Here is a 20,790-nt window from a genome sequence, read left to right as displayed (position 1 = left end):
TTCAAGGTAAATTCTAAATTAGCAGCATCTATCCTGGCCCCTCTATTTACATCATTCTGGGAGAGGGAAAAAGTGTGTGATGAATGAACCAATGGGGTTATAGTGAAGATACCAAAGAAAGGAACTCTCAATGACTGTAGTGGTATCACACTTTTATCTGTGCCAAGCAAAGTATTGTGTAAGATCATAGTCGAGCATATATCAGAGGCAGTTGATAGTGTTCTCAGAAAAGAGCAAGCTGGTTTTCAGAAAGGGTGTGAATGCACAGACCAGATCTTCACTCTACGAAATAATAGAACAGTGCTTAGAATGGCAATGGCAACTCTACATAAATGTCATAGACTTTGAGAAGGTTTTTGATAGCATTTACAGGACCAGCCTATGGCACATTCTGCAGGCATATAGAATTCCTTTCCATATAATCAACGGTATCAAAAGCTTCTATTTCAACTTTGCATGCAGTGTTGATCACAGTGAGCTCAGTTTTGAAATCAAAAGAGGAGTACGTCAGGTGTGCGCAACATATGCAGTCCTCTTCAACATTGCCATCCACTGGGTAATGTGGCATACAACAGAAGACATACCAAGAGGCATTAAATGGACACTCCTCTCATCTCTCAAAGACCTGGTCTCACAGATAATGTCACTTTTCTTTGACATATCCAACACCATATACAAGAAAAAACAACTTGACTCAATGCATTCAGCCAGCAAATTGGACTGAAAATCAATTGCAATAAGACAGATATCATGACCTTTAATATTGCCTCACCATCACCAGTATGGATAGAGGATTATGTTCTCACTAATGTAGAAACATTCACATACTTGGGCACACTATCAGCCAGGATGGCGGAACAAGCCAGGACATCCGGAACAAAATCAGTAAAGCCACAAACACCTTCAGGAGTTTAGATAGAGTCTGGAAATCATCAAAATACAAAACCAGACTCAAGATTTATCAGAGCTGCATACTTGCAACACTACTTTATAGTGCAGAATGCTGTGGAATGAGAAAGTATCTCATGTCCAAACTGTCTTCATTCCATACAACCTGCCTCAGAATTAATCCTCCATATCTTTTGGCCCAGAACAATCTCAAATCAAGATCTATTCACACAGTGCAGCCAAGAGGATCTGAGCACCATCATTGCCAGGAGGCGTTGGAGATAGATTGGTCATGTGCTTCGGATGGAAACTGATTCCCTCACCAGAGTAGCAATAAGATGGACACCTGAAGGCAAGCGAAAATGAGGCCGCCCGAAAACAACATGGCGAAGAGCTGTGGAAGCCAAGCTGAAAAACCTGGGGCAAAGCTGGGGAACCATTGAAAGATTTGCCAGAAACAGACAATAGTGAGGGAGCTTTGTCACTGCCCTAAATGCCAGAAGCATAATAGGAACATGATGGTGACGATGACGACGATTTTACTAATCTCTTCCACAATCACAGCTCACACGTTATAGTAAGGGAACAAAATCCCTCTGCCTCTATTCTAATTCTCTGGACAGTTAGGATAGCAGAAGGGGTAGTGGGAAATATTTTTGGGGGCTGCCTGCTACCTCTTACTTCCCCTTGGCATCATCCTTGATTGGAATACCTCAGTCTTTAATATAAAAAAGCAGAATATCCTCAAAAAATCAGACACTAAAATTAATGTAACCTCTGGGATTTCTTTATCCTCATGTATAGCAATTAACTCAATACTTTAAACAAACCTACAAGGCAATGATGCATCTGAAAAAACAAAGTCAATATATATTGTTGTTTTGATGTGCAAAGATAGAAAGAATAGAAAGGCAGAAGAGCATGATTAAAAACTTTAAATTTCAAAGTTACTTTGATAAATAAAAGAATTGTGACCTATATGCCAAAAGTCAGTTAATTATTAACAGCAAAAACCCAACCAGATTACTAACATTATGATCCCATCAAGGAGTCTAATTCGTCAACTACTCTGTACATATGTGACAATGTTTTATGCATGAGTTCAGACATAATCTTAAATAAAATGATTTTGTTTTTATTGAATTCATAGATGGAAATTGATTTTTGTTCATATCAGATATCATGTATGACTTAGTGCAACTGCAAAGTGGATTTTGTTTATGCACTTTGCGATGAATAGGTCCTTCCTGAATATCAACCTCAGTTAGATAAAAGTACCAGCAGTATCATTAATGTTATACTTAGATTTGGATATACAGACTACAAGTGCAGACTGTGTTACATTACCTCTAAGAGCAGACTCTAAACATGTGAAGCAGAGATTTTCTGTCTTCTGAAAGTCAGGTTTTGCTTGTCCAAAAGATTACATTCATGGTTTGTTAGGTAAAGGAGTGGGAATTATTAGTGGTTTTCTTTACATTTACACACACACATACACACACGCGCACACACACATTAGACAACCAAGCTTTTAATGCAAAATTGTGTCTGGCCTCTTATAGTGCCTGGGGGATATTTGAGGGGGGAGAAAAGAGACTGAGAGGATACTCTTCCCACTTCCACCTCACATATGGGCAAAGTCCAATAGCACTCCTTGTACTCAGCACAGACACCAAAAGGCAACTCTCTAGAAAAGGCCAAGAAGGGTTGAGGTCATAATCACAACCTTCTATGTACATGCCAGCAAAGCTAACTGGAAACAAGTAGCATTTGCTGTACCCTCTCCAAGGTAACACATCAATTGCTCCCTTCCTTAAAATCCTGGGGACAGATCCACACCTGGTGTAAACTGCCATATCACCAGTGAGAATCTGCCAATCTGAACACCAGGGGACATTGTATCTTCAACTGAAAGCCTCCGAATGCTTCGGAAGTCATGGTGCATTTCTGTATTACATGGAGACAGTAATTTCTTTATTACATGGAGACAGGTTATATGCCACCATCCAGCTTTTAATGTACAGCAGATGAGTTTTACTACCACATAGTCTACAATGGCTATGAAAAATATTTTCTTTGAGAAGTCACATTATGCAGAAGTTAAACACACGTTAAGTTGCTATTGCATACAAGACTATATTTTGTCATTTCTTGTGAGCAATGACTTCAGATGAGTTCACTCAAATATTTAGCATTTCATTTTACTCCAGTCTACTTCAGCACTAATTACAATGTCAGGAGATTAAGAGGAACAAAAGACAGATAATATGCCAAGAATGTGTTTCCAAGATAAACATTTAATAAACCATGCCCATTAGGAAAGAAGTAGAAAGGCTAAAATGTGCCTTTCATAAGATATCAAACTCACACTTTTCACTTTCAAGCTTGAATTTCAGTTTGCTGTATAAACTTTCTGCATTTAGGTACTTTATCCCTTGTGGGCTCAGCAGTCAGGAAGCAGGGCCTGCAGCAGAGTCCGTCTCGAGGCAACTTGATGGCTGTGGCGAGCCTGTAATAGGCTGTCTGATTGGCTACACTGCCTGATTGGTTGGAAGAGTCAGAAGACTGGCTCTTAAGGCCAGCAGCCACAACAGTTCACCAATTGCTCAAAACATTTGCCCATGGGTGTATTAGTTCCTGTGCCTGCTTATTCCCAGCCTTGGTGCTGTCTTGCCACATGCCAGGGAACCTGGTTTTTACTCTCAGCTCTGATTCCTGACCTCTGACTTCAGCTCTGACACTGAGCTCTGATATCTGCCTCCTAACCACAGACTCCAACTCTGAGCACTAGGTAGGACCACTGATGTTCCAGTTATGTGACAAGCTCCATCTTTACTGATTTGTAAATAATTTGTAGGAGTTGGCTCGCATTTACACAGAACCCAGTATGGAAATGGCATTTTTCCTCCTTGTGTGTTCAATGTTTTCTTTCTAGTTTTCCCATCCTTTGTTGCTGATTAGGAATTGACAGGTGCTTCATACTAAAATTCAAGTCAGGACACATTTCAGTGAAGAAAAATACACTTTCTTTTATTAAGACTACATTATGGTGGTACCCAGTGTTATCTCTCCAGCTACCATGATCTGGTCATGCGAATATTTCATATAATGTCGTGTCAGCCTTTGTTAAATGGAAGCCAGGGAACTCCGAGTGAAAACCTAATGCCAGATGGTTAAAATATGGTCATGCTTTCTTCCTCTAATGGGTGTGCCCATAAGGTCAGTCTTATGATAACTATATGATCTCAGTCACAAACTGATGTTCATTCTAAAATTTTATATTTTTAAAGATCCTCTCTTTCCTATTGTTTGGCTTCTCTTAACTGAACACCCCAGCAAAAGAGAAATACAGAAGCACTATTGTTGAAAGCTTCTTATAGCTTGTTTATTAGGGGAAGAAAGAGGCTACATTAGAGAGGTCCAGGGAACAAAGATGAAATAAATTGGAATCCTGATTGAGAGATTAAATTCAATTTAGTAAAATGGCTTTAATCTAAATTCCATGTAGAGAGCCTGGATTAGAGTACCTGGAACCTCAGGCCTTGCAAACGATAAGAATATAGGAAAAAACGTGAAAATCGTGTTATGCTCTACAGACTGTATACCACATTAATTTAACTCCTGAACTTTGAAATGTCTTCCTGAATGAAGATGTCTTCCTATTAAGTTTTACATGTTGATGTATTATAATTTTGTAATACCTAGGAACATAGAAATTGCCAGAATGAATCAGATGTCTATCTAGTCCAGTACCCTGTCTCCCAACAGTGGCCAGTACCAGATGCTTCAGTGAAAGGTTTCAGTGAAAGCTGTAACTCTCTGCAGTAGGCAGCTGTGGGGGAAGCTCTAACAACTAAAGATTAACTTAATCCCTGAATCACGAGGCTTAATATCCCTTCAATTTTTTTAATATAATTTACAAATCTGGTTATTCTTGATATCCATATAGATGTCCGTCTCTTTCTGAATCTTGTTAAGATCTTGGCCTCAACAACTTCCTGTGATAACGAGTTCCACAGTTTAAACAAACATTGCATGAAAAAGTACATTCTGAGATGCTTTGAATGTCCCACATTTTCATTCTGTTGTATGAGACACAGATAAAAGAAGTTCACAATCACTTTCTCTCCCATTCAATATTTGTTCATATTTATATCATGTCATCTCTTATTCATCTCTTTTCTGAGATAAACAATCCTAATCTTTTCAATCTCTTTACTAAACAGTTTTCATATCAGATGCTTGCATAAATCTTTGAATAAGATGGCAAGACAGGGTGACAAATGTTGATATGTTAAATCATGCTGGTATGTCATTCATGGGAACATTGATTAGTCAGAAAAGATTCAGATGGCTTTGAGATGTCAAGCGAATGCAGGATTACAGGATCCTGAAAAGCATGCTGTACTCTGAAACTTGCAAAATGTCTAGAAAGAGAGGCAGACAGCTGCACAGATTTCAGGATGCTTTCGAATATGATTTAGTATCCTTTGGAATTTCTGTGGATGATCAGGAAAGAAGTGTAGAATGCCGCTCTGGTTGGGGGAGTCAGCTTGTAGATGGAGCAAGGCATTGCGAGGCAGACTGGATCAAACTTTGTGATGACTGGCGTTAGAGTAAGAAAGAATCTGCTGCTCAGATTCAGAGCAACACTAGTGCATGGGTGTGCCCTACCTGTAGACAGGAACTGTCACTCACGCATCAGACTAAGCAGCCCAAAAAACTCATCAGCATATACACCATGATCTATAAAGAGCAACACTAGCATTGTATATGACTTTTTTCCTATGGCCTTGGTCATTCTGGTCATCCTTTTCTAAACACCTTCTAGTTCTGTAATCTCCTTTTTGAGATAAGGTAACGAGTCCTGCATAGGATATTCCAACGTGAGGCTGTACAACTGATTTCTATAAATTGATATATTTTCAGTATTATTCTCCATCTCATTCCTTATGCATCTTAACTTATTTACTTTTCTGATCATAGATGCACATTGAGCAAAGGTTGTCATTGAGCTGTCTACAGTGATTTTCCCATCCCCACCCCCCGGCCTTTTTTTAGTTGATACAGTTAATTTAGAACACCATGGGACCTAGTACAGAACATTGAGGCACCAACTGGTAATCTTTTGCTATGGTGCAAATTGATCATTTAGTCCTACCCTCTGCTTTCTGCTTTTAGCGCATTTTTGGATGCTTGTTATACTGTAGCAGAGCTATTGTGCTGGCTTCCCTAAGCATATGGGAAGTGGAAGAAGCCTGCTGTCTGGAAATCAAGGGGCTCCTTCTATCTGTGGGCAAAAGTGGTTTGGATTCAGCAGTACCAGCAGCTGGAGGGGAGCTGCCTCTGTACCCTTTAGCAGTAATAAATACGTTTTGGTTTTTATTGGACTCCCCCTGCTTGTGCTAACCTACCCAAGAAGGAGACTGTGGTCATGCAGCATTACTTTACCTCTCACCTCATAACTGCTTTAGTAGCATCTTGTCAAACTCCTACATGTCTAAATACATTTGTCAGTCAGTTCTCCTTTATTCACAACATTAACACCTTCAAAGAATTCTAAGAAACCACAGAGACTATTTTTCTTCATAGTAACCGTGTTGTTATATCCTATTATATCACGATGTTCCAGCTGTTTTGGAGTTCTGTTTTTAATTATCACATATCAACCAATTTGCCAGGTACAGTGGTAAAATTTACTGATCTGTAATTTCCCAAATAATCCCTAGAGCCTTGTTTCGGTTATTACAATTTCTATCCTCCAATCAGTAGCTGTTTATAATAATACATTGTATATTTCTGTTAGCAGTTAACCCACTTCATTCTTGTGCTCTTCCAGACTCTTGAAGATATACCATCTGAGGTGGTGTGTCATGGGGTAGGACTCACCCCTGCAACACCTCCTGCTGGTCTCTCAGAGAATTAGCTCTTTGAGCCTCCAGAACGCCCTCTGTAGGCCAGTGTCCTGCTTGCCGCTGGCCCCCACGTCCCTCCTGGACCTGGTGTGCTTTTTACCCAGGGTGCTGCCCCTTGGCAATATCCCCACAGTCTCTGGGTCTCCCCTCCCCAGGGAACCCCCACCCACTATCCCCACCTCACCTCAGTCCTTGGCTACTGCCAGTCACCGTTGAGCCCCGCACACTGGAGCAGACTGCAGTGTATAAGCCAATCATCACAGGCAAGGGGGGTTTGGACCTGCTGCCTCTGCCTACCCATGGGCTGCCCTGTTGCAACCCCAGTACCCTGTCTTAGGCTGTCTGCCAGGCTGCAGAATCTGGAGCTTCCCAGCTCCTCTGGCCTTTCCCAGCCCAGCCCAGCCCAGCCCTATTCTACTGTACTGTACTGTACTGTACTGTACTGTACTGTACTGTACTCCCTTCTCAAGCTCCCCAGCAGCCAGGCCCATCTCCCTCTACAGCTAGAGGAGACTCTCTGCTCCTGGCTCACTGCCCTCTTATAAGGGCCAGCTGAGCCCTGATTGAGGCCTGGCCACAGCTAAGCCTGTTTCCGCCAATCAGCCAGGGAACTGCTTGCTCCTAGCCTTAGCCCTCTCCCAGGACTGATTTCAAGCCCTTCAAGGCAAGAGCAGGTGACAACCCCCCTACAAGAAGGAGAGGTCAGTCTGTTCAGACTGTCCTGCTGGCTGGAACTCTCTCCCTTCCTGGGATGCTGCTGTTACTGTTTGGAGCTCCCTTCCTAGGCAGCGGCAGCGGCAGCGGCAGCAGCGGCAGCGGCGGCTGCTGGCTGGAGCTCTCTGCCTCCCTCCCTGGAGGGCTGCTGCTGGCTGAGACCCCTTCTGGGAGCCACTGCTGTGGGGAGGGGAGCCTTGCTGGCCTGCCCCCCCATCCTCACCCCTCTGGAGGGAGGAGAAGCGAGGACCCTGCCATCACCACTGTTGTCACCTCTTCTGCCTGGGTCCTCACTTGGCTGGCCGCCGCCTGCTTGCTGCTGCTCCTAAGCTTGCTGCCTCGTCAAGGAGGAGGAAGACGGCTGGGAGGAATTGTGGAAGGGGTCAGTTATTAGACTGAGTGACTTTAACAGCTGTGCTCCCGAGGTGGTGGTAGCCTTTTGCTGCTGTGGGGGACAGGGGAAGAGGCGTGGTGCCCTCCCCCAGTCCTGCTGCCCCCTGCCACATCTTCTGTCACCACCACCACCCCTGTTTTTGCCACTGCCCCCCTCCACCAACCCAGCTGACCATCAACACCTGCTGCTCGCCCCTTGACAGGGCTGCTTGCTTCTTCGCCCACCACCATCTGGGACTGTTTCCAGCAGCGAGCAAGGACTGGAGTAAGCCCCACAAGTGCTCATGGGTGCACTCCCCCCCCTCTTTTGTTTGGACTTGGCTCCCCTCCCTCAGTTGCATTTGGGTGGGTGGCCTCCCTGTTACCCCCCAGCCCAGTTTTTTCCTCCCTTCCTCCTGTAGCTTCCCAGAAGATTTTCCCCTGGTTGTTTGCCTGTCCCACCCTGACCCCATCCTAGGTTCCTCGGTTTGTTAGTGTGCCTGCCCCACCCCAACTCTTGCAAATTTGTTACTTTGCCTGCCCCGCCCCCTCCCCAGGAGTTTGTGCTCTCCTTGCCCCGCCCTCAGTTGTTTGCTGTTCCCCCTGACTCTCGCTGATCCCTGCCCCACCCCACCTGCAGTTTGGAATGCCCATGTCCCTTTTCGAAGCGCTTGTGCCCCCCGCCCCCCTTTTTAAGTTGTTTACCCTGATCACTGCATCTCCCTGATGCAACTGTAGTCCTTCCCTGTCCGAGTGCAGCCGAAGGAGCCGGTGCCCCGCCCTGCGCCCATGATTGTCCCCCTCTCCTTTGTTGTCCCCATGTCCTTCTGTTGTTAGCACCCTGCCTGCAGCCTAGCGGAGAGGAGTGGTTGCCTCTTCCCTTTTCCCGGCGCCCCTCCCTTACTTTTCCCATCCCCGTTCACGCTGGTACACTCCTTCCTGCATACAATCTAGCAGGGAGGAGTGGTTGGCCCTGTCTTGCCTTCCCAATTCCCAATACCCTGTTTGCTGGACCCTCCTCCCCTGCCTGCCGTCTAGTGGGGAGGGGCAGTTGTCCATTGTCCCACCCCCGATTTAGGGCCTCCTCCTGCCTCTTTCCAATATGGAGGAGGACCCTGCCCCTGGCCCCACCCCTGCTCCTGCCCCTACTGCTCCCATAGTTCCTGCCCTGCCACCATCCTTGCCCACCCCAGCGGCTACCCTCTCAGCCACTACTAGCCTAGACTCCGCCGCTGCCCCTCCCATCAGCAAAAAGGACCAGGGGAATAAAAAGGGCAAAGGCCCCGCCCGGAAAACTAAACCTCCCATTGGAGGGGCTGCCCTTCCTGCCGTGGCCCTGACATCTGCCGTGGCCCCTTCCTCCCCAGCCATTCCCTCTACCAGCTCCGGGGGCGCTTCATCCCTAGCCCCCAGAGCGTACGCCCAGGTGGCTGCCACCCCCCCCCCACATGCTGCCGTGCCATCTGCCTCAACTGCCGCCTCCGGTACCATTTCTGGCGGCCGGGGCCCCTTCCCCTTGCTGACCAGGAGACACGGCGTCCGCTGCCTCCTGGTGTCCGCCTTGCCCCACATTGAAACGTATGTGCGGGTGCTGGCGAGGGTGGTAGAGCCCACGGCCATCATGGTGGCCTCCAAGATGTATGGTAAGGTCGTGTTCTTCCTAGAGTCGGAGGCCACCGCTCAGGAGGAGGTAAAGAAGAGCATGCGGTTTGTGGGTGTGTTCGTTCCCCTAGATCCTCTGGAGGACTTGGGCGTACGGGTGGTATTGACCTCCGTTCCGCCCTTCCTGCCCAATGTAGCCCTGTTGCCTGCCCTCTCCACCCTGGGGAAACCCATCTCCATCATCAGCCCTCTCCTGCTGGGCTGCAAGGATCCCGCCCTCCGCCACGTTCTGTCCTTCCGCCGGCAGATGCAGATTCAAGTGCCACTGGTGATGTGTGGCGCTCGAGGGGTCCTTCTTGCTGCCCTATCGGGGGCCCATTACCAGGTCCACTATTCAACAGGGGAGGCCCGGTGCTTTCTCTGCCGGGTGACGGGGCACGTCCAGAGGGACTGCCCCCGGCCTGGCCCGGAGGAGCATCCGGGACCCCCGAGACCTGGGAGGGCGCCAGCCCTGTCACTGACGGCGACCCTGGCAGCCTGGCTGCCACTGCCCCACCTCCCGTGGAGGAGAGGGCGGCAAGACCTCTGCCGGCTGAGGGAGAGGGCCCACCCCAGGGGGAGGTTTCCTTCCTCCCGCTGTTCTGCCCTTACTGCCCCAAGCCCCAAAACAATCGCCCTTGGCCCCTGGCCCTGCCCCTGCTGACCAGCTCTCCACCTCCACTTCGGAGGGCTGGGCGCTCATCCGGGGGAAGCGTGGTGCCCATAAATCGCGGGCTCGATCCCTCCCCACCGATGAAGAGGGAGAGGAGGCCCTCCAAAAAATGCTGCGGGGGGCTGATGATGTTACATCTTCTGCCGCGCCCCCGGATGGAGCCAAACAGGAGATGCCGGCTATGGCAGCCATGGCAGCAGACGGAGGTGTCACCGCCCCCCTTGTTAAGTCCCCTCCCGAGGAGGCCTCTGTAAGAGTTCCCCCGGCCCCTTTGCCATCTATGCCCCCTGCCGTTGTCGATACCAGGGCTATTACTGCTCCGGCTTCTGACGGGGAGGACTCTGGGGCCGCGGGGACTGAATTCACTTCTATATTTGAGGAGATCGAGGCCTTGGGTCTGACCTCAGTCACCTGGGGGAGGACGATCCCCCCCACCACCAGTGGGCCTCGATCTGGGCGGCAGCTCAGTTCTACTGCCCCCTCCTCCTTCTCCCTACCCTTCACTCCCAACTGTACCCCCGCTCTGGTCCTGGGGGCGCCACGGGCTCTCGCTATTTGCCTGGCCATGGATGGCGCCTCACCTGAGGCCGCCGAGCCCATAGAGGCGACGGCCGATGCCGAGCGGTCGGATCCCAAGCCTGTGGACATGCCCTCCACCATCCGGACGGAGTGGTTGGCTTCCCCTCAGAGGGGGCTCCCACTGAAGTTTCTGTAGTGCCTGACGCCATGGCTGCGGGTGATGTGTTTCTCACAGCTCCCGTGCCCGGCCTCAGTGAAGGCCCCTCTTTAGCCCCTGTCCATTTGCCCCCCAATCCCGGCCGAGAGGAGCCGCACCCCGATAGCCAGGCTGTCAGGGACCGTGAATCCATCAGTGTCCCCTTTCCTGTTCCTACCCCTGCTCCTGGCCCCTTTCCCAGCCAGGTCCCAATGTTGGCCCTCATCCCTGACCCTGCCTCTCCTTCTTTCCACATCCCTGGTCCCGCCCCCGCCCCGATCCTATTTCCATCCCCAATGAGTCGTTCGCCCCTTTCCCCACCACCACCCATGTTATTGCCACCCCCGAGGTTCTCTTGTTTCCTTTGTCTATGGACAATTCTCAGGGGGTGGTTTTCATGTCCACTCTTCCCAGCATCATGGGGGCTGCACTATTCCCTCCACCACCCCCTCTTGTGCCTGGGATGGAGATGGGCTGCCCGGCGCAACTGCGCAGGGGTTCCACTCCATGCTTGCCCGTCTCCGCAGGCCGCAAAGATCTTTTAGGGGCTTCACTGGAGGATGGCAACGGGTTGGCTGCCGGGTTCTCCTCTGCGCTGAGGGAAGAGCTGCACTGTTTCCTGCTGGACACTCATGGCTCACAGGGCAAGGTGCAGCTCACCCTCCAGCGCTGGGGAGACTTCCACTGTGTCCTCCGGGCCGTGAAGGGCCTTTTGGGGGAAGGGAGAGGGACCGGGAGGCAGGGCCTCGTGGCCTACTGGAGGGACCGTAAGTTCCGCGACTCCCTGATGACCTTTGGAGTCGAACATTGTTGCGGAGCCCGCTAGAGGCCATTGATTGCCCTGCCCATGAGGATTCACCCCAGCCCTCCCATCTTTGCTACGCTGAACACCAGCGTGGGTCTCTGCAGGAGCCAGGTGCTCTCCTTCCTTCGAGAGGGGGCGTACTCTGTGATCTTCCTGGAGGAGACCCACACGGCTCCAGCCATCAAGGCTAGCTGGCACCTGGAGTGCGTGGACAAGGTTTACTTTAGCCACCTCGGTGCCTGTTTGGCTGGGGTTGCCACCCTGTTCTCTCCTGAGCTACGGCCCGAGGTGCTGAGGGTAGGCAAGGTCGTGCCGGGTCTGCATGAAGGGGCTGAGATTAAACCTGGTCAAAGTTAATGCCCCGAATGTGGGACCGGAATGAGTGTGTTTCTATTGGCATGCGTTGGCCTTCCTTGGCACTCTGGATCCTCACGAGTGCCTGGTCCTGGGCGCGGACTTCAACACCACCCTCGAGGACCGGGACCGCTCAGGAGTCGAGACATCCCAGGCAGCCGTGGGCGTCCTCAGGGAGATCATGGATCATCACTCTCTGGTGGATGTCTGGCGCGACCACCACCCAGATGACTGTTACCTTTACTTATGTCCGGGTGGAGGGGGATCAGTTGCACCACTCCCAGTTGGACCGCATTTATATCCTGTGTTTCCATCTGGCACGAGCCTACGCCTCCGGCATCCGGCCGGCCCCATTCTCAGATCACCACTTGGTGACTGTGACAGCCTCTTTCAGTCTGGAGAGGACGGGGCCGGCCTATTGGCATTTTAATAACAGCTTGCTGGAGGATGTGGGCTTTGTGGCATCCTTCCAGGAGTTCTGACTGGCCTGGCAGGGGCAGCGACATACCTTTCCCTCGGTGAGGCGGTGGTGGGATGTGGGGAAGGTGCGCACATGGCTCTTCTGCTGCGACTAAACCTGGGGCGCCACCCAGTGGAGGGATGCGGTGATAGGGCAGTTGGAGTGGGAGGTTTTAGAGCTAGAGAGGCATCTCACCTCTGGTCCCGAGGATCCACCCTCCTCGCAGCGTACTGGGAGAAGTGGGAGGAGCTCCGGGCCCTGGAGGACCATTGAGCCCGGGGCGCTTTTGTTCGATCCCACATCTGCCTCCTTCGGCTCCCGCTTCTTCTACGCCCTGGAGAAAAGGAGGGGGGCCAAAAAGCACGTCACCTACCTCCTGGCGGAGGATGGGACCCCTCTCACAGATCCAGAGGAGATGCATGGAAGGGCCAGGGCCTTTTACGCTAACCTTTTCTCCCCGGATCCGACCGATGCTGATGCCCGCAGGGTGCTCTGGACTGAATTCCCGATGGTTAGCGCGGGTGACCAAGACTGGCTGGAGCTACCTCTCTCTCTCTGTCCGAGCTCTCGGAAGCCCTCCGTTGCATTCCCACTAGTAAATCTCCGTGCATGGATGGGCTGACCGTGGAGCTCTACTGCGTGTTCTGGGATGTCCTCGGCCTGGACCTTGTCATCGTCTGGGCCAAGTCCTTGCAAAGCGGGATCCTCCCTCTGTCACGAAGGCGAGCTGTGCTCATCTTATTGTTGAAGAAGGGGGACCTCCGTGACTTACGGATTTGGCGTCCCATCTTACTCCTCAGCACGGACTACAAGATCGTAGCGAAAGCCATCTCGCTGTGGCTGGGGTCCGTGCTGGCGGACGTGGTCCATCCCGACCAGACCTACACCGTCCCACGCCGGACCATCTTTGACAATTTGTATTTGGTCCAGAACCTCTTGGAGCTGGGGCGTAGGGATGGTCTGTTGTTCGCCGTCCTGTCCCTGGACCAGGAGAAGGCGTTCGACAGGGTGGACCACGGGTATCTCCTGGGCACCCTGCGGGCGTTCGACTTCGGGCCCAAGTTTGTGGGTTTTCTTCAGGTGCTGTACGCTGACGTGGAGTGTCTGGTCAGGCTCAACTGGACCCTGACCGAGCCGGTCAACTTCGGGCGGGGAGTACAGCAAGGGTGCACCCTCTCGGGCCAGCTGTATGCTCTGGCGATCAAGCCCTTCCTATGTCTCCTCCGCCAGAGGTTAACAGGGTTGGCGCTTCGGGAGCCAGAGCTGCGGCTGGTCCTGTTGGCGTATGCTGATGACGTGCTCCTTGGATGACCTGGTGTGGGTGGAGGCCTGCCAGGCCATTTACTCGGCGGCCTCCTCTGCCCGGGTCAACTGGGTCAAGAGCTCTGGCCTGGTGGTCGGGGACGGGTGACAGGTGAGCTCCCTCCCACCCGTTCTTCAAGCCATCTGGTGGAGCACGGGTCCGCTGCTCTATCTTGCCATTTATCTATCCACTACGCATCCTTCTCCGCCAGAGAACTGGCAGGATTTGGAGGCCAGGGTGGGTGAGCAGCTGCGGAGATGGTCAGGACTGTTCCGGTGTGTCTCCCTGTGAGGGAGGGCGCTGGTGCTGAACCAACTGGTCCTGTCTATGCTCTGGCACAGACTCAACACCCTGAGCCCGGCCTCGAGGATCCTTGCCAGGCTCCAGAGGATGGCTCTGGAGTTCTTCTGGCCGGGGCTGCACTGTGTCTCTGCAGGGGCTCTGAGTCTTCCCCTGGAAGAGGGAGGACAGGGCCTGGTTTGCTTGCACAGCCAGGTCTATGTCTTCCGCCTCCAGGCCCTGCAGAGGCTCCTTTCTGGTGCAGATAGTCTGGCGTGGAGCATGTTGGCGCATGCCTTCCTCCGCCGCCTCCAAGGGCTCCGATAGGACCGGCAGCTCTTTTTTTCTCCATCCGAGAGACCTTCCATGGGACCTCTCCGAGCTGCTGGTCTTCTACCAGGACCTCCTCCGGACCTGGAAGCTTTTTTTTGGTAACCAGGTCATTTGTGGCCACCGAGGAAGCGGACCTCCTTGCGGAGCCCCTGCTACACAACCTCGATCTCCGTGTGCAGGTGGTGGAGTCTCCTGGCAGAAACCACCAGAATCGGATACCTCCTGGACTATGACTATGGGATTGGGTGGAGGCCCGCGTGCTCGGACGATGCATGGGGCTTTCCACCCTTCCGACCCGTAGGCACGTACTCCAGGAGGTGAAGACTGCCTTGTCACCTGATTCTCTCATTTTCCTGCGGCGAGCCCTGCAAAAGGGCATTCCCCACCCACCCCTCACCCCTGGCCCTCCAGACATCTTTCTTGAGCCCCTGTTCCACGAGCCCCCCCAGCCTTCCCGCTCCCGCACTCCAAGCCGGCTACATACCCTGCAGCCGGTCCGTTTTCGAACCACGCCCAGAAACCATCTGTACATGCTAATGCTCCATACATTGCATTTCCTCACCCTCGTGTCCTGCCCCGACACTAAATGGCGGGACTATCTTCCACCTAAAGAGGGTGAGGAGCCCCGATGCACCAGCTTTTATTCCATCTTGGTCCCACGGGCCACCAGGGACGTTAGTTGGCGGCTCCTTTATGGAGCCTTGAGCACCGCTCCTTTTGCGGCCTGAGGGAAAACCTGGCACACACCTATCTCGAATGCGCCAGGTTGCAGCCCCTATTCTGGCTCCTCCAGAATGTCTTATTGAGGTTCTGGCTTCACTTTTCCCCACACTTGTTCCTCTTTGCACACCCTATCCGTAGCCCCACGAAGTTGCAAGACCTCCTCATCAACCTCCTCCTGGCTCTGGCCAAAGTTTCCATCTATAATACCAGGAGAAGGATGTTAGATGAGGGGGTGCTCTGCGATTGTGGGGCCTATTTCCGTTCCTCCCTAGTTTTACGCATCTGGGCAGAGTTCCACTGGGCAGCGTCCGCTGGCTCCCTTGACAGCTTTGAGGAGCAGTGGGCGCTGTCTGGGGTTCTCTGCTCGGTGTCCCCATCCGGTATCCTCATTTTGAACCTCTGACCCTCACTCCAGTCCCTGTTTTTCCTTAGTTGTCCCCAGTAATCAGTTGGTCTAGGGGTCCAGTGGTCCCTCCCACTAGGACTGGGGAGGGACTTTAGCAGTGGGTGGGCTTGTGCCCGCCCACTTCCCGGGTTTCCAGTATGACCCTGCTACATGGTGACATAACTTTTTTTTTAAATTATCCTTCTGACATACCTCAGACTTTGAAATGACTTCATCTTTATTACCAAACAGAGCAATTATCTCCCAAAATTCCTCTCTGGTAAAACCAGATGCAAAGAAATCATATAGCTGCTCAATAATGTCTTTATCTTATTTACTCTCTTTAAACCTGATGATCCAGTGAACCTAACTGATTTTTTTGCAGGCTTCACACTTCTCTTATAGTTAAAGAATGTATTATTTGTTATTATAGTTTTAGATATTTATGCTTCAAAACACATTTTGTCCCTTCTAAATTCCCTTTTACCTATTGCCTGCTGTAATTTCTGCTCCTTGCCTTCACTTGGGTCAGATTGCTAAATTTTGAAGGATTTTTGTTTGGCTCAAATAGCCCCTCAAAACTTGCTATTTAGATATGTTTGTTTCTCCCACACAAACACTTTTATTGATTAAATGTATTTTATTTACCTGAAGCAAAGTAGAAATTAGTAGCTATGATTTCTTTACTATATTCAGGATTAAACATTCAGACTGTTGTAATTAATCTGTCTCTTTCTTTATTTGAACAAGTATTATGCATCAAGCTTTTAAAACCTTTTAAAATGCATTACAATTACTTGGATTGGAACACTCTCTGGCTGTTTGTTGTTAGTACTTTCTAAAAGTCTAAACTCATCAGAATAAAATAACATATTTACAGTAAGTTTAATTCTGAGGAGAGGGGATGCTTTTGGAATATAAAAAAAGGTTATTTTTTCTGTAAAAGCTTTAGAAATAACTAAGTATAGGGATTTTAGTAAACCATACTATGAAGCAACAATCATAAAATATTATATTCTTGGGCTTTCACCAAGAACAGACCTCGAACAGGACTTACTCTTGGTGAGGAGGGAACATTGCCATATGCATCAGGAATAACAATTTATACCACCAAATAATTCCTCAAACAACTTCACATTTATTTAATCTGACAGCAAGTCTAGCTTCCAGTCTGGAAAAAATTAATCATTACGATGTCTGTCTTTTGTGTTTCTGCTAAGAAGAATTAACACTTTAATGAAAGATTGGACTCACTGTTCTTTGTAATACCTCAGTGTCTCACAGGCAATGGGATTAAAGAAGACAACTTCTTGATTTCTAAGGGTATGTCTACACTATGAAATTAGGTCAAATTTATAGAAGTCGGTTTTGTAGAAAGCATTTTTATACATTCGAGTATATGCGTCCCCACACAAATGTTCTAAGTGCATGTAGGCGGCAGAGTGTGTCCACAGTACCGAGGCAACCGTCAACTTCCGGAGCTTTGCACTGTGGGTAGCTATCCCACAGTCTCCATCACCCATTTGAATTCTGGGTAGAAATCCCAGTGCCTGATGGGGCTAAAACATTGTCGAGGGTGGTTCTGGGTACATATTTTCAGGCCGCCGTTCCCTCCCTCCCTCCGTAAAAGCGAGGACAGACAATCATTTTGCGCTTTTTTTCTTGAGTTACAGGTGCAGACGCCATACCACAGCAAGCACGGAGCCCACTCAACTAACTGTCACCATATGTCTCCTGGGTGCTGGCAGACATGGTACTGCATTGCTACACAGAAGCCGTTTATTGCCTTTTGGCAGTAGACAGTGCAGTATGACTGGTAGCCGTCGTCGACATAGTCCTGGGTGCTCTTTTAACCGGGCGCCTGGGCAAACATGGGAGTGACTCAGCCAGGTCATTTCCCTTGTTTCGTCTCATGGTGATTGAGTCCTACTGTCAGTACACTGTCTTTTAATCTGCAGCTAGCAGAAGATGATGGCTAGTAGTTACACTGCACCATCTTCTGCCGTGCACCCAGGAGATGACAATGGCTAGCGGTCGTACTGCACAGTCTGCTGCCAGCAAGATGAATAAAGATAGATGAAGCGGCTCAAAACAAGAAATAGACCAGATTTGTTTTGTATTCATTTTCTCCTCCCTCCCTCCCTCCCTCTGTGAAATCAACGGCCTGCTAAACCCAGTTTTGAGTTCTATCCTTGAGGTTTTGAGTTCTATCCTTGAGGCGGCCATTCAGTTTCTCGCAAAGCCACCCCCTTTTTTTTATTTTAATTCCCTGTAAGCCAACCCTTTAAGCCATGTCATCAGTCTCCCCTCCCTCCATCAGGGCAACAGCAGACAATCGTTCTGTGCCTTTTTTCTGTGCAGACGCCATACCACGGCAAGCATGGAGCTCACTCAGATCACTTTGGCAATTAGGAGCACGTTAAACAACACATATTATCCAGCAGTATATGCAGCACCAAACCTGGCAAAATGAAACCGGGCGAGTAGGAGACGTCAGCGCGGTTACAAGAGTGATGAGGACATGGACACAGACTTTTCTCAAAGCACATGCCCTGGCAATGTGGGCATCATAGTGCTAATGGGGCAAGCTCATGCGGTGGAATGCCGATTCTGGGCCCAGGAAACAAGCACAGACTGGTGGGACCACATCGTGTTGCAAGTCTGGGATGATTCCAAGTGGCTGCGAAACTTTCGCATGCATAAGGGCACTTTCATGGAACTTTGTGACTTGCTTTCCCCTGCCCTGAGGCACAAGAATACCAAGATGAGAGCAGACCTCACAGTTGAGAAGCGAGTGGCAATAGCCCTGTGGAAGCTTGCAATGCCAGACAGCTACTGGTCAGTCGAGAATCAATTTGGAGTGGGCAAATCTACTGTGGGGGCTGCTGTGATGCAAGTAGCCAACACAATCAAAGATCTGCTGATATCAAGGGTAGTGACCCTGGGAAATGTGCAGGTCATAGTGGATGGCTTTGCTGCAATGGGATTCCCTAACTGTGGTGGGGCCATAGACGGAACCCATATCCCTATCTTGGCACCGGAGCACGAAGCAAGCGAGTATATAAACCGCAACGGGTACTTTTCAATAGTGTTGCAAGCACTGGTGGATCAAAAGGGATGTTTCACCAACATCAGGTGGGATGGCCGGGAAAGGTACATGACGCTCGCATCTTCAGGAACTCTGGTCTGTTTCAAAAGCTGCAGGAAGGGACTTTCTTCCCAGACCAGAAAATAACCATTGGGGATGTTGAAATGCCTATAGTTATCCTTGGGGACCCAGTCTACCCCTTAATGCCATGGCTCATGAAGCCATCATAGGCAGCTTGGAGAGTAGTCAGGAGCTGTTCAACTACAGGCTGAGCAAGTGCAGAATGCTGGTAGAATGTGCATTTGCACATTTAAAAGCGCGCTGGTGCAGTTTACTGACTCAGTTAGACCTCAGCGAAACCAATATTCCCACTGTTATTACTGCTTGCTGTGCACTCCACAATATCTGTGAGAGTAAGGGGGAGACGTTTATGGTGGGGTGGGCGTTTGAGGCAAATCACCTGGCTGCTGGTTACGCACAGCCAGACACCATGGTGGTTAGAAGAGCACAAGAGGGTGCGGTGCGCATCAGAGAGGCTTTGAAAACCAGTTTCATGACTGGCCAGGCTACGGTGTGAAGGTTCTGTTTGTTTCTCCTGGATGAAACCGCTCGCCCCTTGGTTCACTCTACTTCCCTGTAAGCTAACCACCCTCCCCACCTCCCTTTGATCACTGCTTGCAGAGGCAATAAAGTCATTGTTGCTTCACATTCATGCATTCTTTATTAATTCATCACACAAACAGAGGGATAATTACCAAGGTAGCCCAGGAGGGGTGGTGGAGGAGGGAAGGACAAGGCCACACGGCACTTTAAAAGTTTAAAACTTTAAAACTTATTGAATGCCAGCCTTCTGTTACTTTGGAAATCCTCTGGGGTGGAGTGGCTGAGTGGCCGGAGGCCCCCCCATCGCATTCTTGGGCGTCGGGGCGAGGCTATGGAACTTGGGGAGGAGGGTGGTTGGTTACACAGGGGCTGTAGCGGCGGTCTGTGCTCCTGCTGCCTTTCCTGCAGCTCAACCATATGCTGGAGAATATTAGTTTGATCCTGCAACAACCTCAGCATTGAATCCTGCCTCCTCTCATCACGCTGTCTCCACCTTTCAGCTTCAGCCCTCTCTTCAGCCCACCACTTACTCTCTTCAGCCCACCACCTCTCCTCCCAGTCATTTTGTGCTTTCCTGCACTCTGACATTGTCTTCCTCCACACATTCTCCTGTGCTCTGTCAGTGTGGGAGGACAGCATGAGCTCAGAGAACATTTCATCACGAGTGTGTTTTTTTCGCCTTCTAATCTTTGCTAGCCTCTGGGAAGGAGAAGATCCTGTGATCCTTGAAACACATGCAGCTGGTGGAGAAAAAAAAGGGACAGTGGTATTTAAAAAGACACATTTTATAGAACAATGGGTACACTCTTTCATGGTAAACCTTGCTGTTACCATTACATACACAGCACATGTGCTTTCGTTCCAAGGTCGCTTTTTGCCTCCCCCCACCGCGTGGCTAACAGTGGGGAACATTTCTGTTCAGCCACAGGCAAACAGCCCAGCAGGAATGGGCACTTCTGAATATTCCCTTAAGAAAAGCACCCTATTTCAACCAGGTGACCATGAATGATATCACTCTCCTGAGGATAACAGAGAGAGATAAAGAACGAATGTTGTTTGAACACCAGCAAACATACACTGCAATGCTTTGTTCTATAATGATTCCCGAGTACGTGCTACTGGCATGGAGTGGTAAAGTGTCCTACCATGGTGAATGGAATAAGGCTGCCCTCCCCAGAAACCTTTTGCAAAGGCTTTGGGAGTATATCCAGGAGAGCCACGAATGCCAGGGCAAATTAATCATTAAATATGCTGGCTTTTAAACCTTGTATAGTACTTTAAAAGGTACACTCATCAGAGGTCCCTTCTCTGCCTGGCGGGTCTGGGAGGCAGCCTTGGGTGGGTTCAGGGGGTACTGGCTCCAGGTCCAGGGTGAGAAACAGTTCCTGGCTGTCGGCAAAACCGGTTTCTCCGCTTTTTACTGTGAGCTATCTACAACCTCATCATCATCGTCTTCCTCGTCCCCAAAACCTGCTTCCATGTTGCCTCCATCTCCATTGAAGGAGACAAACAACACGGCTGCGGTAGTGGTGGCTGAAC

At 50.0% G+C, this 20,790-nt stretch overlaps 1 long non-coding RNA gene across 1 annotated transcript; it reads left to right on the top strand.

Annotated features, from left to right (window-relative positions):
* Positions 1-10,903: 10,903 nt before the first annotated feature.
* Positions 10,904-14,510, top strand: LOC122455854. The gene is made up of 3 exons (XR_006274354.1): positions 10,904-10,917; positions 12,899-12,901; positions 14,332-14,510. It is a non-coding gene; the product is annotated as an uncharacterized LOC122455854 (long non-coding RNA).
* The last annotated feature ends 6,280 nt before the right edge of the window (positions 14,511-20,790 follow it).

The sequence above is a fragment of the Dermochelys coriacea genome, chromosome 1 (genome assembly GCF_009764565.3).
Source record: "Dermochelys coriacea isolate rDerCor1 chromosome 1, rDerCor1.pri.v4, whole genome shotgun sequence".
In the NCBI taxonomy this organism is placed as follows: domain Eukaryota; kingdom Metazoa; phylum Chordata; order Testudines; family Dermochelyidae; genus Dermochelys; species Dermochelys coriacea.
This window is presented reverse-complemented; position numbering and strand designations above follow the sequence as displayed.